A 26,084-nucleotide genomic window follows, 5' to 3' on the forward strand; every position below is an offset into this window, starting at 1 on the left:
AGGAAGCTAAAACTGGGACCGAGCTAGGGCTCTAACCCAGGCTCTGTAGTATAGGATACAGTTGTTCCAAGTGGAATCCTAACCAGTACGCTAAATGCCTGACCTGACATAAACAATTTTTTTTAACTTTATTTAATAAATATAAATTTCCAAAGTACAGCTTATGGATTACAATGGCTTTCCCCTCCCCATAACTTCCCTCCCACCCACAACCCTCCCCTCTCCCGGTCCCTCTCCCATTCCATTCGCATCAAGATTCATTTTCAATTATCTTTATATACAGGAGATCAACTTAGTATATACTAGGTAAAGATTTCAACGGTTTGCATCCACACAGAAACATAAAGTGTAAAATAATGTTTGAGTACTAGTTATAGCATTAATTTACATTGAACGACACATTAAGGACAGAGATCCTACATGAGGAGTAAATACACAGTGACTCCAGTTGTTGACTTAACAGTTTGACACTCTTGTTTATGGTGTCAGTAATCTCCCTAGGCTCCTGTCATGAGTTGCCAAGGCTATGGAAGCCTTTTGTATTCACCGACTCCGATCTTATTCAGACAAGGTCATAGTCAAAGTGGAAGTTCTATCCTCCCTTCAGAGAAAGCAGAGAAAGGTACCTCCTTCTTTGATGGCCTGTTCTTTCCACTGGGATCTCACTCACAGAGATCTTTCATTTAGGTACTTTTTTTTTTTTTTTTTTTTTTTGCCAGAGTGTCTTGGCTTTTCATGCCTAAAATACTCTTACAGGCTCTTCAGCCAGATCCGAATGCCTTAAGGGCTGATTCTGAGGCCAGAGTGCTGTTTAGGACATCTGCCATTCTATGAGTCTGCTGTGTATCCCATTTCCCATGTTGGATCGTTCTTTCCCTTTTTTATTCTATCAGTTAGTATTAGCAGACACTAGTCTTGTCATAAACAAATTTTCAATAATTGCTCAAGTATCTGATGAAGTATTTTACTAAGAATTGCTCTACTGCATTTATATATTCTGACACCTCTCCTATTATTTGCATTCAAGTCTTTAGCTTCTCTGAAAACATAGACATTAGCTGAAACATTACCTCATAAAAACATTCACACATATACATAAAAAAAAAACAGTAGTTTCTGGGGTCAGGGTCTAGCAGAAAGTTTGGGATGCCTAAGTTGCAATGTTTGGTTCAAGACCTGATGCTTCTGATCCAGCTGCCTGCTAACACACACTCAAGTATTTGGTCCCTGCAACCTACGTGGGAGACCCATATCAAGATCCTAATGCCTGGCTTTAGCTTGGCCCAAATCTGACTGTTGGAATCATTTGGGGAATAACCCAGTGCATATATTTCTGTCTGTCTGTCCTATCTCTCTCTCTCTCTCTGTCGCTCTACCTTTCAAATAAAGAAAATATTTATTTTTTAAAAACATAGCTTCTTATGCATTTGTTCCATTTTTATGATTATGTCTCAATATTACCCAGTTACAAAACTAAACATAGTTAGAACTTTATTGCTTTCACTTGAAAACTGAAGATTGAACTTCAGCTGTCACCAGTGTTAAAGAGAGCTGTTGCTCACAGGAAAAAATGTTGGATGTTTTTAAGAAGACTCATTCCAATTCCAGTAATGCTGGTGTCTTTTGAGTTGTATATTATTTTTCCGGAAGGGATCTGTGTTTGAAAACCAAGAGTCGCATGTGATATTATGATACATACTTTCTGGTATTTAACCATGGTTCCTGGCTCCTAACACCCTCCCCAAGGCAGGCCTTAGAAATTAGAATTTCTCTTCCCTCTGGCATTCATAGAAACTATAATTTCCCCTTGCCTTTTGCTGGGAATAAAAGCATTCTCTGTTCTACCTTGTCTGATAGTTGGTCATGAGACCCTCCTCATTCCAAAAGAATGCTGCACAGTGAGGCCAAGAAGAATCTGATTAGACAGGCCTTGCTAGGTTTCTTCCCCCAGTCTGCTAGCACTGGGTGATCCCCTTTTTGTCTAGTCACATTTTGACATAGTGGTCCATGCTTCAATCATGCCTATGCAATGAAGTTCATTAGAACAACCCAAAAGTCAGTTTCAAGGAGGAAGGTGATATGTCCAAAGACAGCATGGGAGCTCTCTGCCCTTTTTCCCTATCTCCTCCTGTGCATTTCTTCATCTGTTTCCTTTATAAGCCAGTAAATATATAAAAGAAAGAAAGAAGGAAAAACCATTTCAAAGAGCATAAAAGAAGGATAAGGACTTTCAAAGGCATGAAAGATGTAACTGAAGTGGTCATCCCCAAACTAGTCCTTTGTCTGGCTCTGCTCAGAAGAATTAGTACTCCTTATATCCACAGTAAAGTGCAATGCAGCCAGGAATAAGGCAAAGCTGATCCTTATTTCTCTTATGCATTAGAGAAACATGACGGCTTTCCAGGCCTTTCTGAGAAGAGATTCAGTCTCACTATTTTATAGTATAACATTATTTTGTTTGCAGTATTTAGATATCCATAGCCAATTAATCTTTCTAGTACCCCCAAGCACAAATGTGTTATATTGCTTGTTCTTTGGATCATCCATGTCATTATTCATCTCCATTAAAAAGATAATTAATACATCATGATATGTTAAACTTTCTATCTTTAAAAAGATATTAAGCAGCGGGGATTGACATCGTTGATATGTACTTGTATATGTGTATGTGTGAAGAGAAAGAGAACAACTCTCAGTCCTGGCAAGAAGGCCTCTGTTCTGGGCACACTCTAGAATGAAATGATTGTGCCCCCTCCTTTGCCTTCTTTGGTACCTAGAATCTCAGAATTACCCACACCCCATACAATGACCATGATGGCCATGAACCTACTTTAGCTTCTTCCCTGGTCTGTCTCTGGGCACAGGTTGCTGTCTGGATGAAACACTCTTTAGGTCTGAGGAATACCCAAGTGGCAGCTGTTTGCAGGAGGTCTAGATAGAGCTTGGATATTTGAGCAGGTGTGGCCACCTATATACTCTTTAAGAACTCTTCTTTCAGTTAGCAGCTGTGGGTTGGAAAAAAAGGGGGGTGGCGGGGCTAGACTATGGGCTTTGGAGGAATCTCTCCCAGAATCTCCATTTTTAAAACGTACAGCTCTAAGCAGTCAAAGAATTCTAAATTTGAATCTTTTATGAAAGAATATTCTTGAAAGTGGGAGAATAAAAGAAATTTAAAGATATTTACAATGATTTATAATTCTATATATGATGGGTATTCAAAATTGGAATACAAATGAAAATGTGTATTATGAAAAAGCAACATGTATTTCAAATCTTTTGCACCAAAATAACGTTTTCTTTTAATTCCATTTTTCCATGATATTTTTGAAATACCCTCTTAGTAGGTATCTATATGTACTTTTTCTAGTCTTACAAATATTAGGCATATATGCACACATTAAACAGAGTTCATTTTCCCTAGCATTACTATGTAATTTTCCAAAATGAACGCAAAATATCTGTACATTTTATAAGATGTGCTCCAGTCTTTGATTTCATACTGATTCCATGCTACTTGAGATTGCTTTTCCCAACATGTCTCAGCAAAATGTTATATAACCTAATTAAACAAAACCTCATTTTCACACAGCTCCTCCTTCCTTACTTGGCAAAACTTTAATATAGTAACAGCCTTTAAAGAATGTTATTTCAGTCACACTTACGAGAAATCACTATTAGGACTTTACATTTTTTGTTTGTTTGTTTTACAAAATTGAATTCTATTTCCGTCCAGTGCAGGTAAAACTGAAGAAAAAAATATTCCTTCAGGAATAACACATTTTAAATTTTTCTTCCCACTCATCTGCTCCTGTTTTTTTTTTTTTTTTTTTAAGCCAAAGTCTTACTAAATTAAACAATCACATCCCAGAACTCCAAACAGAAACAAAGCTGAACCTGATGGGATCATTGTGATACTTATCTCCCTGATCCTTCCAACCCATAGTAATAATAAATTAGTAAATATTTATTGAGAACCCTCTACAGGCAGTCAACAGACATAACAAAATTACTTCTAAAAGTCTGTGGAAAGTATAATTAAAAGATATGTTTATTTTGCTACAAAAATTTTTAAATATTTGCATAGTTTTTTCATAATTTCATTTTCCTTAAGCTTTTTTGAAGACCAAATCAATATACAAATCAGAGTAGAAAACAAGACATACGAAAGGTTAGTGAAGTTTTGAAGTTTTGATATGAGTTGAGGGTCAGGAAGGATTATTTCAGCTTTGTCACTGGAAGGTAATTGTTTATACGTGATGAAAAGACAAGAGGGCATTTTTAATCACATTTTTAAAAAAGATTTATTTATTTGAAAGTCAGAGTTATGGGGTGGGAGAGCAAGGGGAGATGAGAGAGAAAGAGTGAGATCTTTTTTCTGCTGTTTCACTCCCCCGATGGCCACATCAGGGCCAGGGCTGAGCCAGGCCAAAGCCAAGAACTTCATCTGGGTCTCCTATATGGGTGGCAGGGGCCCAAGCACTTGGGCAACCTTCACTGCTTTTTCTAGGCTATTAGCAGGGAGCTGGATCAGAAGTGGAGAAGCTGGGACTTGAACTGGTGTCCATATAGGGTTCTGGCATTACAAATGGTGGCTTGAACCACTCATACCACTGGCCCCATAATTGCATTTTTATTTAAAATTTTTTACTGTTTAAAGTGCCTCCATTACAGGCCAACTTGCCAGCAGTCTCGCTGGGAAATCTTTAAGTTCCATTATACCTAGAAGTATCTGGTAAATGTGGAGATTTGGGGAATTCTGGAATGTTTCAAGTCTAAATATGGAAAGCATTGTATCATCTTGCTTTGACATATCCAAGTTGCTGAAGATTTGCTAAGAAGAGATAATCTGTAATAGAGATTACAGACCTGAGAAAGGATGAACAGAGAACAGTTGGGTATTGATTGTTGTGCCACTGCACCTGAAAAAGTAATGACTATAAAATACACTGAATTTTTCATAGCAAATTGGTCTTCTCTTTGGATGTTAATACTCAATGGAAAATAGCACATAGGCAAAAATGTCCAATTTTCTAAAATTAACTCTAGTGAGTCACTCAACCACCAGGGCCCTGTGTAAGTGATGAACTGACCACATTGTACACACCCAGTGTGTCATAAATGATGACACTCAAAGAAAACTGCTCATAAGCCATCCAGATCCCTCAACATACATCTTGAAATTAAGTAATCCTAGTGACAATGTTTACTACATTCCCTACTGTTAGAATATTATTATAGTTATCATAAATTACTGAAGTCTAACTATCCTTAATTACTCAGCCATTGTTAAGTCCCTAGTGAAAGTTCTGAATCACAAACATGGTTCAGTTGGGAAATATCACCATAGGTATTAAAAAAAGTTGGCAGTATCAGAAATAGTGCTTTTGCAAGGACATAAAATGTAATATAGGAAAACTTTTTGTTTTGTTTTTGTCTTAGTTTGCAAGTTTATTAAATTTTGAAGCATTAAAGGAATCTTCTTAAGTATGCTGTAATGTACAATCCATTATGGCAAAATTATTTTTGAAGAGAAACTGTGGTTAAATTAGGATGTGTACAGAGATTACTCATGTGCGCAGACATAAAAAGCGAGAGAGAAAAAAAAATGGAGCTGAGCCAAGTCTCTGTACTTGCTTTTCCTACTACACAAAAGTGTTCTACTACACAGAACTCTTTTGCTCAGTATATTTGCATAAATATTTCTGTGAAACATTCAGGTTTTTTCTTCAATGTTATCTTAATGAAAAAGACCTTCTTTGACTATTCTGTATAAATCAGAAATCCCTTTCTACACCACTCACTACTCTCCTACTGTGCTTTCATTTTCCTCCTATCAGTTGTCAGACCAATTATGTATCTATTTGCTATGTTTTTTCATGTTCCTTAAGGACAAACTTGTGTTTTTATTACTATGTCCTCAGTAGTAAATCTATGGCACATGGTAGGTTCTCAATAAATATTTGTGAAGGGAATGAATATATGAATTGCTAGGTTTCTTTCAGGTCAAGAGTAATTACTTGAGAAAGTACTCACCATTTTTATATTAAATGTAATAAATTATTAGCTTTGGAGATATGAAATACATCAAAATATGTAAGATATTTAATATAACAGTACTCACAAAATAGTCAGCTACAAGAAGAGATGTATAATGCATGTAAATTTACAGTCCCTCAGAATTCAAACTGCTTATTAGGATGCTAGGATGGTGACAGCTATCGTAAATAACAACTTAATAACTTTGTATATGGTTTAAAACCACACATATGAGGCAAGCAAATTAAGGCACTGATTAGAAGGCCTGTCCCATAGTAGAATGGATTTGATTGACACCTTGCGCTTCTGACACCACACCCTGGAGGAAGCAGTGATGGTTCAACTGACTGAGTTCCTGCCACCAAGGTGGGAGATCTGGATTGAGTTTCCAATCCCTGTCTCCTAGCTTCAGACCAGGCCCAACTCCAGCTATTGCAGACATCTGGGGGGTGAACCAGTGGATAGGAATTCTTTTTCCATTTCTCTATCCATGTTTCTCTGCCTCTCAATTACAATAAAAAAATAAAAATAAATAAGTAAAGCCACATGTAATTTCAACAGATGAGGTGGGGACAACTGGTTATCTATGTGTAAAAGAATTAAATTAGACTGCTACCTAATACCTTAGATAAAATTGATTAAAATGGATCAGAGATCTAGGTAAAAGCTAAAATTATAGAACTCCTAGAAGGAGATGTGACTAAATCTTCAGGACCTTTGATTAGATGGTACTTCATTCTATATTACTCAAAAAGTATAAGCATCAAAAAAGTGGTTAAGTTGGACCTCCTTAAAATTAAAAATGTGCTTCGAAAGATATCAATAAAAAAGTGATGGTAGGGCCGGCGCCGCGGCTCAGTAGCCTAATCCTCTGCCTTGTGGCGCCGGCACACCGGGTTCTAGTCCCGGTCGGGGCGCCGGATTCTGTCCTGGTTGCCCCTCTTCCAGGCCAGCTCTCTGCTGTGGCCAGGGAGTGCAGTGGAGGATGGCCCAAGTGCTTGGGCCCTGCACCCCATGGGAGACCAGGAGAAGCACCTGGCTCCTGCCTTCGGATAGGCGCGATGCGCTGGCCGCAGCGCACTGGCCGCAGTGGCCATTGGAGGGTGAACCAACGGCAAAGGAAGATCTTTCTCTCTGTCTCTCTCTCTCACTGTCCACTCTGCCTGTCACCAAAAAAAAAAAAAAAAAGTTATGGCAGCCCACAAAACTGGAGAAAATATTTGAAAATTATGTGTATGTGATATATATATAAATTATATGAAGAATTATTATATCTGAAAATTAATTTTTTAAAGCCCATTATATCATCTTGCCAAGGATTTGAATATATTTCTCCAATTATATTAAGCATAGGAAAATATGATCAACATCATTAATCATTAGAGAAGTACTCATCCAAATTATAATACTACTTCACAACCACAAGTATGGCAACAGCAAATGTTGGCAAAGATGCATCGAAATTGGATCTGTCGTATTTTACAAATGGGAATATAAACTGGTACAGCCCCTTTGAAACAAATGGACAGTTCCTCAAAATATTATAAACAAAGAATTACCATGTTACTCAGCAATTTCACAACTGGTATATACCAAAAGAATTGAAAACATATGTCCACACAAAATCTTGTTCATAAATGTCCATAGTACGCATAATAGCATTATTAATAACAGCCAAATCGGGAAGCAACTCAAATACCTATCAACTGAAGAATAAGCAAACTGTGGAATATCCATATGATGGAATATCATTAGGCAATAAAATGGAATGAAGTTTCAACATATGCTACAACATAGATAACCCTTGAAAATATAGAGGTGAAAATCATAGAAGGTCACATTTCATGTGATTACATTTATATGAAAAATTAGGAATAGGAAAATCTATAGTCAGAAAAGAAATTATTATCCAGTGATGAGTTGTGGTAGCAAAAATGGAAATTAAGAATGATTTTAATGGGTATAATATTTTGAAGGGGGTGATGGTAAAGATATATTAAAAAAAACTACTGAAATGTATCAAAGGGTAAATTTGATGGCATGCAAAGCATATATAAAAAAGTTTCCTTTAAAAATATGGACAATTTAAGGATGAATCACAGTTGGACAACAAAATATATTGGCATAGATTTGTGCCAGGTCATAGTATTATACAGAGGAGCATGGTCCCTTCTTCTGAAGGGCTCAGATTATACAAAAGGCAATTCGTTCTTCCCTTCAAGTCCAGTTCTATTTATGGTCAGTGCAAAAGTCTATGGTTTAAAAGGTGTCCAAAAGCCCATTGCTCAAACTTTTTCCTTAACTTGTTGCTTCAGGGTATGAAATGCCTTTCACAGGTCATCTTGAAGGATATTTGTCAAAATAGCAACACTGTATGTGGAAATGCATTGTATATTAACTTATTAACACTCATGAGAATAAGCTTATGAACTTTGCCAGGCACTTCAGTGAAGCCCCGAAGGAATGAGATGTTAATTAAAATTCAAGCAAAGAGGAAATGATTTGGTACCTGGTCTGGTGCCCCAGTGAAGTAATTATTTTAGACGTAAACATCTGAAACACACACACAAATGAGAGATGGTACTGAAGACTGTCTTGTATATCATAAGTTATTCACCTTACCCTTATCTCTCCTGCCATATAAATCAACTATAAACACTGAGGCTAGATTTGCACAAGTTTGCTCTTTTGTTCTTTAAGCTTTGGTAGGCAAGTGGTAAATCTAGGATTATGAATCATAATCCTTGGCAATGAAAAGCCACTGAAGTACTTTCAAGAAGGGGAGTGCCATGGTCAGGTGTTGTTCAGTCATCATCGTGTCTGCAATGTGGAGAATAGATTTGTGAGTACCAACACTGGAGATATGGAGATGGTATAGCAACCACTAACTCACCAAAAAAATGTAAAATTGTCTTTAAAATGAAAACACCTGGACTACAACAGATGCAGTAATAAAACAAAAATGCTTATCTGAACTTGTCTTATCTGACTAAAGCAGAGACTGCTGTCACAATTGCCCTTCCAGGAAGTTTCCAGTCAGGGAGGCGACTGGCCTTAGGCTCTAAGACATTCAAAAAGCTGTGTAAATATAAGTCTGCTTAGAACTTTTTTTCACCCGAAGCCTGAAGTCTCCTTTTATTAAACTAGTATATGAGCATGTTAGCTCTAATGAAAATTATTTCTAATGGTGTTCTCCCATATGTATATGGAAATATACCTTTCTTAAAAAAGATGTATTTATTTATTTATTTGAAAGGCAGAATTACAGAGAGAGAGAGAGAGACAGAAATCTTCCATCCACTGACTCACTCCCCAGATGGCTGCAACAGCAAGGGCTGGGCCAGGCCAAAGTCAGGAGCCAGGAGCTTCATCCGGGTCTACCACGTGGGTACAGGGGCCCAAGCACGTGGGTGCTAATGACCACACACACTAGCAGGAAACTTGATTGGAAGTAGAGCAGCTGGGAATTGAACCCATACCCCCACTGGATGCCAGGGCTGCATCATTATTACCTAATTACCACATTGTGCCACGGTGCCAGCCCCGTGAAAATATACTTTTTATCTGATTATTGCCAATGAATTTGTAGCTCCTCCAGTCATCACCTCCCAGCCACTCACAGCAGTGTCAATAGAGGAAGGTTTTATATTTTTCCCCAACAATAGGTTATGAGGCTGTTGGGGTTGTTGGGGTCATATTAGAGAAAAAGCAATGGGGGTTTAGACTAAGGAAGGAGCAAAGGAATATTGAGCAATTTTTAGCTTTTTAAAACTCACCACATGTGGCAGGTAAAACTGTCATCCCGTATGTCACAGCTGCTTCACTTCTGATGCCTGCTAATGGCCCTGGGAAAAGCAGCAGAAGATGGCCCAAGTGCTTGGGCCCCTGCCACACACGTGGGAGACCCAGATGAAGCTCTTAGCTCCTGGCTTCGGCCTGGCCCAGCCCTGGCCCTTGCCATTTGGGGAGTGAACCACAAGATGAAAATCTCTCTCTCAATCTCTCTGTCACTATTTCAAATAAAATAACTAAATCTTCAAATATATAAATAAATCTCACCAAAATGCCATTGTTTTTTAAAATTTTATTTATTTACTCACATGAGAGATAGCAAGACAGAGAGTTCCTCTCTGCTGGTTCACTCCCCACTTAACCAAAATCCTAAAAAGTGTGTGTGGGGGGGGGGGGGGGGTTGGGGAGGGGCAGGAGAGGAGGAACTCAATCCAGGTCTCACACTTGGATAGCAGGAACCCATCACTTGATTTTCCACTGCTGCCTCCCAGGGTGTGCATTAGCAGGAAGCTGGAGACTCTCTGGGACAAGTCCAGGCACCCTGATGTGGGACAAGAAGGACCTAACTGAGCCTTATGCCCGGCTAAGCATCCACCTCAACAATTTTTAATCTTATAAATCTATTCTTAGTGCTTCAGCATGTTAGAGTTATTTTTTAATTGAAACTTGTGAATTTTTAAACAAAAATAGACTGAAATTTCTTATCTAATTTTTTACAGTTTATTTTCTTTTTTAGAAATATTCTCCAGTGAGGCCTCCTTGAAGCAGGGCAGTTTAGAGCGTAAATTATGTACTTGGAAATCATCCTCATGGGTTAATCCTTCATACAATCATGGCCTTCATTCTGACTCCACAAGCCCAGGAAGACATTACTATTTTTACCAAGTTATTGGCTCCTTCTGTGGTTGCCATAGGAACTCCAGTGAAAAATTAGACAGCTTTCTCCCCCTATCAAGATCAATTAAATCTGTACTATTAATTTTCAAATAAGAACTAATAGATTACACCTTGAAAACAATCTAGAAAATGAGATATTTTCAAATTGGAAGTTATAGGTGCTTGGTTTGCAGTCTCCTCTTTACCTGTACATTCTACCATTAAAAGTTATGCAACCATTCACATTATTTTGTTTTATAATATGAATACTGTTTTAAACTTTGCATAAAACAAGTACTGTAGGTTCTCTGAAAAGTGTAAAGTTAAGTTTGCTTTTTTCAGTAGTAACAAAAATATAAACATAAGCATTGTTAATTAGTCACTGGCTCTTCTTATATCTATTATCCATCATGCAAAATTACTTGTCATGGGTTACAACCTAACCTTGATCAACCTGACATAAAAAGCAGGAGATAGTTAAAATGAAGAAATTTTTAATCTTTGAAATGTTATTTAAATTATCTTCAAAGCTGGTCCCTAACATCAGCTAACAGAAAAGACATGTTCCTAGATCTTTCATGTTAAACCAAGTCCACAATGACATTTTTGGCATGTGTTTAGTGGGCTTTTCACATAACAACTTTTAAGTAAAACTTACAATGGCTAACATTTGTGATGGCAGGAAACTGTTGTAATAACTCCACGAAATGGGAAGTGAACAAACATTTCTCTTTTTAGATATGCAAATTCAGGAAATGAAATGTAACTATCTCCTTTTCCTATTTCCAGTCTGCTAATCATACTGTTTGACCACAACTAGACATTTCACAATTTCCAGATCTTTCCAATAGTTTTCTCATAACCAGGGTTCCCTGCATGTGTCTGCCCCTTGAGGAAATTTCAAGAGGAACAGTTGGTTTGTCAATGAAACTGATTCCTCTACCACCCACCTTCAAAGACATCAATAAATAAAGAATTGGACCCTAGAAACAACCAACAAATATTCCATTTGTTAGTGTTCCTGTTTTGGAACCATTAAGAATAAATATTCTGCAATATTTTCTCCTGGAGTATGAATATTTTGGGGGAGTTTCAACTAAAGTGCTGGAGAGAATTGCAAGACGTTTACAGAAGCCCATTTATCACAAAAATAGGGGGAAAAGAAAAGTTCTTTTATTAATTAGAGGAAGTCAATACTGATGTTAACTATTAACTCTAGTTAGCTATCATTTTCTGAGAAACTAACACGTGATGTGTTACTCAGTATTTTTTTGATTCAAGCCTTGAAACTGGTCAAAATGTGGGGGAAAAACATTACAGTTTAGAGTGTCTTCTAGTTCAGCTTCATGAAGTTTTCATGAAACTATACCCAACGAATTAACATAACTAATAAAATCTGGGGTCACCAATGTCCAGCAGTTTGCAGCAGCTGTGGGAGTGGAAGCAATGACAAAAAATTCCTAACATGTTTGCCTCCCACTGTCCTTTCTTTGTGATAAAGGTCACAAAATTGTTTCAATTTTGCTTTATGATAGATTGGATTATAGACGGCTGGAGGACAAGAGACTCTTTCAGTTATCTGGACTCATTCTCTTATTTTACACAGAAGAGAAGACTGAGCTCCAGAGAATTTAAGTGACTTGCTCAAGGTCACAAAGCTAGAAACAGTGGGCCAAGAACTAGAAAATATGGAGCAGGGAGAGCTTTCTCTTTTGAATTTTTTTTTTTTTTTTTGTTATTCTTAGTTCAAATACATTCTCCTGAAAAGAGATTAAATCAAGTAAGCCAGCTGAAATGAGTTGAATTTGTTATTTCTCAACATAATGAGGATTTTATATATATAAATATATATATATATATATATAGAGAGAAAGAGAGAGAGAGAGAGAGAGCGCGGGCGCCTAGGAGTGAAAAGAAAAATGGTTCCACAGAAGAATTGAGACACTGCACATGTGCCTTGGTTTTAAGCCTCTGGACCAAAATCACACTTATGATCTTGGTAACAAAAAAGAATCTTGTTCCTGGAATGTTTGTAGAGACCTGAATTAGTCATAAGCTTCTTAGGAAAGAATCCATGCTTTGTTTGATACTACAGTGATTCTGAATCAGAAAGGCAAGCAAGCCTAAAAGAGGCTTTCATGGATCTAGTCATAGTGCAGGTGCAACAAATCTCTTGGAAACCTTTGTACAAGGACCATCTATTTTGAATGATTTTGTACGAATTAGATGATCTTATGAAGTCTATCCCTGTCCTTCCTTTCCTTATGCCTATTGGTATTAGCCTAATGAACCACATATTCATTTAACGGAATAAGAGTAGCCAGTAATGATAGAATTGCAAATTGTAGATTCATTCACCTTGGAAGATAACCATAGAAAGTTATGCCATAACCGTTATCGCAAAATGTTTAAATGGGGGGCGGAGGGAGGACTCATATGCCCATATTGAAGCAAAACAACATCCTCTCATTTTGAACCAAATGTTTGGACCATTAAACAACAAATGATAAGTCCAGCTTCTGATTTGCCTTCTACTCAATTCTCCTTCCTACTCCCCTCTCCAGCACACATAAATTTGTTATATCCTGTATCCAGAGGATAAAAATTCCTTTCTAATTTACTTTCAAAGGTAGGAGACTGACCAAAATCTTCATTTGGTCTTTAAAGTTTTCCATTTTGCTAGAAGATAAGAAAGAAGCATTCTACCTTTCTTTCTGAATTTAGCTTGACATAATATTATAAAAAAACATTCAAAATAATATCTGGCCTCTTCTTGACATTCCAGAGATATACTTGAAGTGAGTGATGCCAAAAGGAGCTAAAATGGTGAAGGAAATTACAGAAGTGTTTGACTGTCATCCAATAGATTCTAACAGTTCACTCAAAGGAAAATTTCCCTCTACTCCACAAGCTTCTTAAGGTTTTCTACCACAGGATGCTAAAGATTTTAGCTAACTGACAAAACACAGAGCAGGTAGCAAAGTATTTCTGAGCTGGTAGCTGAACTTTTTTATTTACGTATTTGACAGTTCCTCAAGCAAAATTGAGAAAACAACAAAGAACAAGAATAATTTTTCTAAGATACAGCATTATAACTGAAAACAACAAGGTTCTTCAATCTTTTATAGCTAATAGAAATGCTTCAGTACTGAAATCTTTGATTCTCAGGTCTCCCACTAATTTCTCCCTAGTTCCCATTGAATTACTGGGAACAACCCTTCCTGCTTAGTCTTAAGAATCAACATGAAATTTGACAACACTTTCCCTTCCTTATTTCAGGCATGACTCATTGTTCTTGCTGCAATCACTGAAGACTAACTCCCTTAAAGCAAAGAAACAAAAGAAACATCTTTAATTCAAACTCGTTTACCCAGAGAACCCTAATAGTTATTCACGGACTTGCCAAGTGCCAATTATAAAGCCCAGTGCTTTAAGTGTCCTTTCTTCAACTTTCCCTGGGGAAACCAATGTAGAAAAGCTGGAGACATACCCTGACTGATAAGTCTTCGCCTTGTAGCTTATCAGCAGTTCTACTTAACCATCCATTATCTCCATGATGCTATTGAATTTTAGCTTGGGAGGATTTGATTTGATTTTCAAGACTGGATCATCTTCCCTCCAGACTCCCCTAACTTTGCATACAAGAAGTAATAGATCTGAGCTCTTTCTCAAAAGCTTAATTCAGAAGTGGACTCTTTTTCTGTTCTGTGATAACCAGTGACCCCACCTCCAGTTCTGCTCTGATTTAGAAAGTGCTGTGGAGCTCAATTCAATACAGAGAATTTAAAATCATGTAGAAATGCCTGTGGTCTCTCAAACAATATTCAAGCAAGGACAAAAGAAGATGGCACTCTACTTACCTTCCTCGACATTAGGAAAAAATAAATAAAAAGCTGAGGTCCCTTTACTTTTCCAAATCCTAGAAACATCTTGTCCCAAGAGAAACTGTTACTTGGTTTAGAAGATGAGAAGAGTTGAAATTAAACAATGATCCTTTTTCCATTTGTGGAAAAAAAAAAAAAAAAGACCAACAGAGGCAGACACTCCATTGGACAAATTGTTTCAGCAGATGTTCATTGTCCCTGGGAGAAAACAGTTCCTACTTCGCAGCTTAGCTTTTGCAAATTTAGATGCTTAAATACTTTTAACTTGAAATGATCCATGTGGTAGGAGTGATACTTAGATATTAAAATCATTTATGTGAGCAAGTGGCTACATTTTGCTATTCAAGTCCCCAGAACCCTGCTAACTATTTTTTGGACCTTGTATCATGATATGGTGATGGAGGCAACAATCATAACCCATCAGAGTTTTCTAACTTCTGTAGTTTTATTTTTATATTTTATAATGCTGCCCATATGTATATTACTAGTAGTTATGGGCATACAGTAACATCTATTGTGTACTTGTGATATATCAGGCATTTACAATTATGCTCATTTAAAAATGTACCAACTAAGGCTCAGAAAATCTAAGTAACTTGCCTGCATTACACAGCCAAGAAGTGGTAGTGTGGGTATTTGAATGCGAGCAGCAGGACTCTAGGGCAGGGGTCAGCAAAACTTTGCTGCAAAGAGCCACAGACTGCTTTTAGGCTTTATGTGCCACTGAGTCTGTCTTCACTACTCAGCTCTATCTTTGCAGCACAAAACAGACTTAGAAAACATGTAAATGAAGGAGCAAGGCTGTGTGTCAATAGAACTTTATTTGTGGACACTGAAATTTAAATTTCATATAATTTCCATGTGTCACAAAGTATTGTACTTCCTCCAATTTTCTCCTAACCATTTAAAAATGTAAAACCAATTCTTACTCAATAGTCTTTACAAAAAGGAGCAGTGTATTCCATAGTAAGGATTTGGCCTATAAACTACAGCTTTTACAATTTCTCTAGTAGTGTTTTTCTAATGTTTTTAGCAGCTTATAAAATCACATCCACAGTGTAACCATCTCAAGTTATCTCAGAGTTTTGTCATATAAAATTGTTTAAGAAAATGGGACTTGCTTTTTATTTATAGTATATCAGATTGGCTCATGTGAAATTTGCCAATATTAGGCCATTTCTATCTGTAAAGGTGAAAATCTTGTGTTTCGGCATAATTTTCACAAATGTCTATTGCCTTTCTATTTTACTTTACATTTTACAAATGTCTGTTTACTTTATATTTTATTACAGCTTTCAAAACATAGGCTATTAACCAGGGGAGCATTATATAAACTGTTCAAGTATCAGATGTGTGACGTACCAGATGATCTTTAAGGATCTTTCACAATTTTTTTTTCTATGAAATGAGAAATGATAGTCTAGGCCTGACATGAAGAAAGGGAAACATCCTATTATTACGTAAGTTCTGTGACAAGCACTAAACTGTTTTATCACACTTAGCTTCTGTAATAACTCTGTGAAATAAATGTTTTTACCTAATTCACAGTTGAGGAAATGCAAATTCATGGAGACTAAGAAATCTGACCACATTTAGAATGCTTATAGATGGGAAAGCCTGGATTTGAAAATAGAAATGGAAATGATTCCTCCTTGTTTTGCTTGCATAACAAGGCAATTCCATTGCAAACTGTCAGTACCACTAAGACTTTGAAGAAAAAAATTTTTTTCTCAAAAATCATCACAAGAAGTCACTTGTAAGCTCTATTATTAGAATTTCTGTTACTTTCAAATAATTCCAGAAAATATACCATTTTAAAATATTTGTGGCCATATTTTTATTTTTATTTTTACAATAATAAATCCTTAGTGGAATCTCAATTTATTTCTAAACAGAAGAGAACAGGAAGGTGAGAAATCAGCTTTTGGTAAACTCAATTTTAGTAAGTTAAATGACTACTTAAAACTGATGATTTACAAAAGTGTGAAAATTTTAGAGCATCAAATTTTTTTCTCCCACATTTTATTACAATAGTGAATGATAACAGTAGAGGAATGCATATATTTGTATATACATTAAGAAAAGAAGCATTGGGAAGAGAAGAAACTACACAATGAAATGAAGTATCGAGAACAGAATGTTAAATTTGTAATACTTTCCTTCACTTATGCTTCTCATTCCTTGTCTAAAAAAGAAATCAATAACTTCATCCATGACTATTGAGAAATAAGCTGTGAAATATAGAATTCAATAAAGATAGAAACGTACACCCTAGGAAAAGAATTACCCTAAGGTGCTGCTACTCTTAAGAGATACATTACTGTTCTTTCACTTCCCTTCTCTTTTGCTTTCCATTTTGTTCCTTTTTTTTCTTTGCTTTTGGCATAGCAAGTAAAATAAATTTCAGGCATGACTGCTCTCTTTCCTCACACAAGTTTCCATCTTTACTTTTATGGCTTTTTTCCTAAATGCCAGATTGGTTCTTCTTCCCAACATTCTCTCAACTCATCAAGTATTCTATTTCCATTCATTCAAAATTCACTTCAAAGTCAGTCTTCTGTAGAATACACACCATGTAAGTTGTAACTGAAACTAGAGATGTATGCAAAAAAGTGAAGTTCAGAAATTAATGAAAGAGTTCTTGGCAGTTCCCAGGAGCCAGAGTTTTCAGAAAAAAATGTGTAAAATAATAAACTTGTACAACTATTTTATAATTAACTAGTTTTTTGTTGTTGTTGTTGAAGATGATATTTAGTTAACAACATCTAATACACCAGGATCCAAAATTGATTGAAGAGACAGGGAATTTTGGATCTTCTGATTTCCATTTAAACATAAAAGTAGGGTTTTTATCATATTCACTGCTAAACTTTCAACACAAAACCATTTCTGAGCATGATAGGTGCTCAATAAATATCTGGAGAATAAACAAATGATTATTAAAGAATGACTGTGGATCTAAGAGCAATCTTAGAGCACAGTGATTAAACAAATGATTATTGTCTTGCCTGAATGAATTCTTCTTTATCCACATGTAAAAGCAATGAGGGAAATGACCCACAAGTCATTCAGACAAAGCACTATTTAGTAATATGGACATGACATGAGCTTACAGATAATGTGACCATTGTCATTTTGCTACTGAAAAATTGAGGAAGGGAAAACTGGATAATCCAGTTAGGTCATGATTCCTAGACTTTAATAGGCAGGTTCCAGAAGGTTCAATTAAAAATAGGTGTGGTTCCAAGGGCCAATATTATAAATAAAAGGAATGAAGTCACATGAGATTGAGATGTTCTCCAAACAAAATTCTGACCCATAACCATGCATTTAGCCATGATAAGATATGTGAGACCTGTAAAGCAAGATTTCTTATTATTGGTATGTGGAATCAGGCCCTTCACTGTGGGAGAGAGTCCAGCGCATTGTATATTTAACAGCTTCCCTGGCCTCTTACTAGATGTCAGGAATACTCTGCCCCCTCCGTTGTGCTAACCAAAAATAACTTCAGATATTGCCAAATTGACAACTGCTCAAAAGGAAGTGAAGACAGTGGGAGAGAAAATGTGCTCAGGTTTTAGAAAATGCTTACAGCAAATTAACAAAAAGGAATGTATGTATAAGAGTGGTTCAAAAATCATATCATTGCAGTTGAAAAAAGAGTTAAAATCTCAGTTTAGCAAAAATCTTAAGAAAAAAAAGAAAGGAATGTCCCTCATGGCCTAGCGGAGCAAGACAAAGGTTGGTACTGATTATGTAAGTAACAGAACAATTAAAATAACTAAAATATTTTGCATATACCATATCCACTTGAGCAAATAATCTTCTAACATTACTGAAAGCACATTTTTGGGAAGTAGAGAGTAAGAAGGCATTTTATCACTTTATGTATTATTCTGAATCTCTAAGCTTAGGTAAATTTCTAATCAAAAGACCACAGGTAAATTAGCAAAGGCACAATGTTTTTAAAATCTTTGAAATGATGTTTAAAAGAAGTGCCATAAGATAGATATTGCAGTTTTTAAAAACTAAAGAGTGGTGTTAAAAATTGATGTTACTTAGTAAAAATACTTGAACTAATTTTAAAACAATTAAAAGAAATGCTGAGTGCCTACAATTGAAAACTATCAAAACCCCTCTCAAGTTCACAATGTCAAATTGACCTCATACTTCCCTGGGTTTCTTGAATCGTAGAAACCATCTTGAATGGTCGTGTACCTTGATTTCTGTGAAGGGTTTTTCATATCCTTTTAGACTATCTGTGTTCTTGCAGACAAAGTTGAAAGGCTTGGGCCAGTTGATAGTATCGTATATTTTTTCCACACACCAGCTAATAATTCCCTCCAGTCATACACCCATCCTTGTCATAATGCATTGGGAATCTCTAGAGTTTCTCAAAGTTTCCAAGCCATTTATCATTTTGTAGTATTTCAGTTACTATGATCTACAAATTATCAATGCAATTAAGTCTTTTTAAAAAATAAGCTTAATTAAGCTTATCTTTTTTTAAAATGTTTTTATTTATTTTCATTTTATTTGAAAGAAAGAGAGACAGAGATAGACAGAGAAAGATCTTCCATCTTCTGGTTTACTCTTAACAGCCAGAGCTGAGCCAGGCTGAAGCCAGGAGCCAGGAATGCCAGCCATTACCTACTGCCTCCTAGGATGTGCATTATCAGGAAGCTGGAATCAGAAACAGAGCCAGACTTGAGCCCAGCAACTCTGTTATGGATGTTGGCATCCAAGTGGCATCTTCACTGTTATGGATGTTGACATCCAAGTGGCATCTTCACTGTTATGCCAACACCCACCCTTGAACAAACATTTTTTAGAATGTCTCCATCACAAGAAATCCCAAGAAAGGATCTCATTTCTTTACATAATTTTTAAAATCCAGAGAAGTAAATAAGTATCAGTTAATATGTATTTAACAAGAACAGAACACTCAAAACAAGATCAATGTTTTGCTGCACTATTAAATATTTCCTATATAGTTTTTTAATATCACAATCATTCTACTGCCAAACAAGACAAACTGACAAACAAGAAATGGTTTACTAGATAAGGGAAAGAATATCTATAAGATATTGTACCAGTGTGACTTTTGCACCACTCCACCCATCCCACATTTCACCCTGCTCTAACAATTACAAAATATGACTAAGCAAAAAATTTACCAGCATTATAGTACCAATAATATCAAAAGTACATTTTCAGGGTGAAGAGCAATTTTTAACAAGGTGAAGAGAATTGTATAAACTTGAGTAAAATTGTTTAATCACTTCTTACCTGGAAGCAAGTGTATAGTCTTAATAAAACTAAAAGTAGTAGTCTGGTGCCGTGGCTCACTTGGCTAATCCTCCGCCTGTGGCGCTGGCACCCCAGGTTCTTGTCCCGGTTGCTCCTCTTCCAGTCTAGCTCTCTGCTGTGGCCCGGGAAGGCAGTGGAGGATGGCCCAAGCACTTGGAGACCCACATGGGAGACCAGGAGGAAGCACCTGGCTCCTGGCCTCGGATCGGCGCAGCACGCCGGCCACAGCAGCCACTGAGGGGTGAACCAACGGAAAAGGAAAAGGAAGACCTTTCTCTCTGTCTCTCTATCACTAACTCTGCCTGTCCAAAAAAAAAAAAAAAAAAAAAAAAAACTAAAAGTAGTAATAAATTACACCAGGTATTCCATAAACACACATTATACATTTATTTAAATGGACTGCTTTGATTTTAGTACTATATAAATCAAAAATACAGTGCAGTGAATTTGAGATAGCTGATGTAACTATAATATGCTAATTACTCTGATTTGGTCATTATATTGTATCAAAATATACTATATGCCATAAATACCTACACATAATTATGCCTATTAAAAATAAATGTAAAAGAATTAATGGATTACATGAGTTCATATTTAACTATCATTTCATCGACATTATTCCACGTCATAATTTCCCAACCAAAGTCTTGGTTCACTATGGAAAACTCAAATCATGATATCAGGTAAAGGCATGCTGTAATAATTTCTTCCCAGCATCAGTGAAGGTTCACATTACTCAGACCATATTTGAACTTAGATGGCTGCAAACCCTGAACAAATGGAAACTGAACTAACGAAACAACAAATATTTGGCCTAACTTGTAACATTTTAATGATCTTAAAGGAACTTTGTTCCTTGGGGAAGGCAGAAACATATAACTTTGAAAGGTAGGATCAATAACAGCCTTCAACCAGGATCAACTACAAAGTTGCCAACACCTATTTTCAAGGTAGAGTTTATGAAAACTTTGTCACATTTAGTGTGAACTTATTGAATGACTGAATTCAAAACAAAGCCTTTGAAAGTGTGAGCTTCCATTGGGAAGATGATTTACCCCAGCAAACACAACTCACAGAGTCGATTTCCACCTTGCCCCATTTTATTACCTTTAGTGAGCCCTGCCTTTGTGAGCCTAAAGTTGGAATCAAGAAAAGCTATTTTCCTTCCTAAGTATGACGAATGATGCTTTCTCTGTTTGTTTGTGTCATACCTCATAGCAAGCTACCTCAGTGCATTGACCCTGGTTGTATCCTCATCATTAAAACAAAGTTATCAAGAAAATAGCCAACAGATAAAATGAAAAAACAAATGAAAATATATATAGGTGCTTTTAAAAAGAGATACAAGTAATCAAGTTAGACTTATGTGAAAGTTCAATAGATCTTGAAGTTAATAAAATATAAAGCCCATCAGAGTTGCAACCAGTGAAGATTTAAAATGTTTTCTCCAAATAGAAGGAATATTTTCTTTCAAAACAATAATATCGATATTTCAACTCTAAAAACACAATCTCTTGGTTTATGTATATCTACTATTCTGAAATCAGGAAGCAATAAACTGTAGATCCAATGTTTTAGATATCTCTTACTATCTCCACTCTTCTATTTTCATCAGAATCTTCAACTGGAAGAAAAGCAGTTTAACGTGATTTTACATGAAACAACTACAGTGAAAATCTTTCTTGTAGACCTACTCATTAACTCAAGATAAAAGCATATAAGTGATTTAAGAAAAGTTAAGCACAAGGAGGAAAGTAGCACTTTCAAATCCAAATCTTACCTGGTAAATTGAAATGGAACAACACTCCTGAAAGCCTTCTTGATATGTGCTCCTCTCCTCAAGGGACAACTAAATCACAGCAGCCTATATTCTTAAACCCTGAAAGAAAATCAGGAAGCTTGATCTGTGCACATAATGGCCTGCATAATGTAAGAAAGCCCCGTTTCTTGGCAACTAGAAAACAATCCTTTTCAATTAACTCACAGCAACTGGCCCACATTTGTTGTTAAACAGAGTAACGAAAATGCCTTAAGAACTGAAAAGAACCTGGTAATAACTCAGCAAGAAAGTCAGATCACATTGTTCATTTTGGAAAGCATTTTTAATTAATAGATTGCTTATTCCAATTACCTAACTCTTTCCTAAGAACACCTATTGGCATACCTGTCTCACTTCTTTGTTGCCTATTCTGTACTCAAAGCCCCAATTCTGAATGACTGCATTTGTTGATGCAAAAAATATGGTGAAAAGGTTAAAGTTAGTTCTAGCAAGCCAGTGGTATGTTATGTTATCATAGTCTTGATCATTTTCAACACCATACTTGTTTTCTAAAATATCAACTGAAATGTGTAGTTGCTGATACTCATTAGAACACAAAATTTAAGACAGTTGTATGCTATGTTCTCTTAGATATTAAAGACACTTCCAGCAGGCACTAATTTTAGGTGATATATAAGAAGTACAGCTGTGAGAGGTTAGTTTTATGCTAATTTGACAGTTGAGGGACTCACACTTAGAATGCAATGAATTTGGATCGTGTCCTTGGGGTGGTCTGTATTCTCACATACATGTTTGAAACTTCATCTGTCCATAGGGGTCCATATGTGGGATATTCTATTTAAGAACCTTAATTCAAAAAGATAGATGTGAGGAAATATGTCAATCTCGATAAATTTTATTATTAATCAAAATACCAGAAACAAAGTTCCCTTTATATTTAACTACCTATGGTTATATCTCTCAACTAAGGAAAACTATGATGTATATTTTCTACATCTAGACAAAGCCAAATTAGATGAAGTTAAACTTCGTTACTCTCCACTTTGCCTGGATTGAACAAAAGTATACCTCAGTGTTTTACCTGCAACACCCCTTTTGTTGTCTTTTTTTTTTTTTTTCTTCTTTTATCATCTGGATCTTCCTAAAGTGTATCTATCCTGTTTAGCTGTCCTTGGTGGGCGACTCCTCTTAGGTAGCATTTTTAAATCGTATTCTTTTGGAGGCAGTCTGTTAGTACAAACACTGCACTGGTGGGAATTTCAGGCAGTGCTGTAAACTGCTGCAGGTAATGTATTGGAGTAGACCTTCTGGCACCTTCACATCAACTCTCAGCAGCTGTGTACACTTTGCATGGTTAGAACTGGGTGGGATGATTTTACAAGTGTTTCTTCAGCCTTAGTACTGACTCTTCTACTTGCTAGCACCATGACCTTAGGCAGATCTGTGAAACATTTTGTATCTCAGTTTCCTTAACTGTTAAATGAAGTTAGTAATATTTACATCATGAGGTTGTCATGAGGACTAAGATTACGTATGTAAAGCTTCTTAAAACAATGCCGGGCAGAGGGTAAGTATACAAAGTTTAGCTGTATTGATACCTCATCATTGTTGTTATTAGTATTATTTAACACATTTCAAAGTTCTTTGGAAATTTAGGTTTTCTAAATCTTGTATGATCCTTATTTTAAAATCTAAAGTCATATAAATGAAGGCTTTTGAGGTATATACAATATTTCTCTTTTTAACAGATGACTCCTTATTTTCCATGTAATATCTCTAATTTCTAGAACTTTAGTAAGCCCTTCCACTAACAAATGAAAACATACAATTACTTTGAAAAGTGAAAAATTTATTTATCCTTCTGAAAAATAATTTGTGTAAAATTCATTGACTTAAAAATTGATCAAAGGCAGAAAAGCAGAAATTCTTCAAAAGTCTTTCTTTGTGAGACATTTTATTATATGCATTGAATTAAGATTCACAAGCCATTCATATAGTCTTAAAATGTAGGGGCCATTTGCTTTAGGAACCACTAAAGATATCTTTTTTTTAAAGATTTATTTATTTGAAAGTCAGATTACACAGAGAGAAGGAGAGGCAGAGAGAAGAGAGAGAGAGAGAGAATCTTCCATCTGCTTGTACCCCTAAGATATCTTTTTAACCAGCAGCTGAAAATATTAGTATTTGAGAGGACATGTATGCCTTTGTGCATTTGTCATAAACAGTCTGGCCAAAGTAGGACATAAAGACTCCAAGTTCTGATACTCTCCAGTTTGGAATGCATATAATCTTAAATCTTAGTCCAATGCATTAGGCAGAGCTTCCAATCAAACTGTGAAACCCTCCCTCTGTAGGAAATGATTCAAAAATCATTAGTAAGAGATGCAAAAAAGACAATCTCCTTAGAAATGACTGAATTTGGCTACTGAGCTATATATTTATTATCTGCTTAGTACATGACATGGCCTCCCTTGCTTTTTTTCTGACCATCTTGATTGGCCCCAGTATCTTGAAATAGCAAATTCTGGCACAGGGAAAAATTAACCTATGAAATCTACAAACAAAACAAAACAAAAACCAGAGTATATTTGTTTAAAAGTGCTGAACTCTGTAAATTGTAAGAGAAATACTCAGAAGCATCCGTCTAGTCTCTTCTAGAAGATTGGGTATACTCTGAAAGTGGTGGTGCATAAGTTGTTGGGAAATGTTCTACATCAGTCTACTGCACAGAAGCATTTCCCATCTATAACTCCCAGAAATTCCTCGAAATTCAACTTGAACAGCATAAAACCATAGCATGATGAGCAGTGTTTGTTATAACTTTGGGATATCTTTATTTGTAATTCAAATAAAATGCTAAAAAATTGCTTATCGTGTAAGTATTAGCTACAAAAAATAAAATGTGCTGTTATACAAAAAAAAAGAAGTTGTAGATAATCCTTCCACAATTTATAAATTTATAAATGGTTTATCAAGGCTCATTAAACAAACTGAGAAAGACTATAAGATCATTCTTACTGATAGTATTGAGTGATGATATATTTCACAAATTAAAACATCTTATAAGCATTGAATAAAAATTGGAAAAAAAGATTAGCAGATTGTAGTTAATCAAGATGCACCAGAACCAAAGTATTTCTGAATTCTGCACTTTGGAGCAAAGAAAAATTGGGTTTAAGGAACTGAATGTCCCCCAGGAGGCTGCTCTTTCTGTCATCTAAGATTCTAATTTTCAGACTTTACAAAAAAGAAGTGACATGTAGATTCTCAAGCCCTAGTCCCAAAGACATTGAATGTGTCTTGAGTGAGGTCAAGGAATCTGCATTTTAGTAGATTCACAGCACTGACATGGTGGGCTTAGGGCCAGTCTTGGTTACTCCTGTTCCAGGAAAACTCAGGGAGCTGGGATCTTTACTTCTAACAGAGGGTACATTTGGATGATTAAAGAGGAGGAAAAAAAAAATATATATATATATATATAGCCATGAGGAAAAGATTGTAAAATACAGCTGTGTTTTACTGGGCCAGAAAACAGAATGAAGTGTGAAGAATGAATTATTAGAGGCCAATAGAAGAAGAAGACAGGGCTTAAATTGCTTCCTATCTCATCCCTGAAATGCCACTTAATGCCATGGCATAGAAGTCAAGCCAGAGTCCTCACAATAGGCTACCAGGCTGTCCTCCTCAGATTCTTCATTTCTCACCACTTGTAGCCCCAGCTGACTCCACTTGGCTACTCAGTGTCCTTAAGCAGCTTCCTTTTCTACTTTCTCACACCACTCCTTAACTGTTGTCTTCTCAGAAACCCTTCCCTGCCCAACCCCAGGGACTGTTCCCTCTTTTGACTTAGTTTCCTCCTTTTTATTTATTCCCACATCTTAGATTTACTTATATTTTTCATTTTCTGTCTCCATTCATCAAACCATAATCCCTGATGGCTGGAATTTTTATTATCTCAGTTACTGTTCTGTCCTCCACATATAGAATGCTACCTGGAACATTCTAACTACTACTACTACTACTACTACTACTACTACTACTACTACTACTACTACTACAGCCACCCAGGATTAAAGACTGTCTCAATTAGAAAGCTTGACATGGTTAAGATTTAGGGATAGAAAGGATGTATTTATCACTAAAAGTGAAGAAAAAATCTATTTGAAACTTTTGCTTTTAAAATAAATTTTTTGTGCTCTTCTAGGAAAAGGAAAAATAACAAAAAGCCAAAGTATGGAAGCCCTTTCAAATGTGATAATGCTTCAAGGTGCATTTGTTTTCCATTCTTTCACAAAGGTAAGCATGGGTGGTTATTGTTTAACTCTATTGAAAGCTAATAATTGTGTCACCTTAGCCTTGAGGAATGAAATACAGGAAACATTTTATCAAGGTGCATAGTTTCA

General features: G+C 36.0%; 1 protein-coding gene and 1 non-coding gene across 3 annotated transcripts in view; one reads left to right on the forward strand and one right to left on the reverse strand.

Annotated features, from left to right (window-relative positions):
* The window catches only part of ITPRID2 (ITPR interacting domain containing 2), a 104,559-nt gene extending 82,765 nt beyond the window's left edge, over window positions 1-21,794 (reverse strand). The window contains exons 1-2 of one of the 2 annotated variants that reach the window (XM_089329042.1): window positions 21,682-21,793; window positions 19,878-20,132 (exon numbers count right to left, since the gene is read on the reverse strand). The gene's annotated coding sequence lies outside the window, so the exon portion shown is untranslated. Of the gene's footprint in view, window positions 1-19,877; window positions 20,133-21,681 lie in introns of both variants that reach the window. The other variant, XM_070071517.2, reaches the window with a different exon arrangement.
* A 1,223-nt stretch (window positions 21,795-23,017) lies between these two features.
* LOC127491738 (uncharacterized) overlaps window positions 23,018-26,084 on the forward strand; it is a 43,262-nt gene continuing 40,195 nt past the window's right edge. Inside the window, exons 1-2 of the transcript XR_007920631.3 lie at window positions 23,018-23,248; window positions 25,886-25,977. This is a non-coding gene — a transcript (uncharacterized LOC127491738). The remainder of the gene's footprint in view (window positions 23,249-25,885; window positions 25,978-26,084) is intronic.

The sequence above is a fragment of the Oryctolagus cuniculus genome, chromosome 3, assembly GCF_051225735.1.
Source record: "Oryctolagus cuniculus isolate XC-2025 breed Fujian yellow rabbit chromosome 3, ASM5122573v1, whole genome shotgun sequence".
Taxonomy (NCBI): domain Eukaryota; kingdom Metazoa; phylum Chordata; class Mammalia; order Lagomorpha; family Leporidae; genus Oryctolagus; species Oryctolagus cuniculus.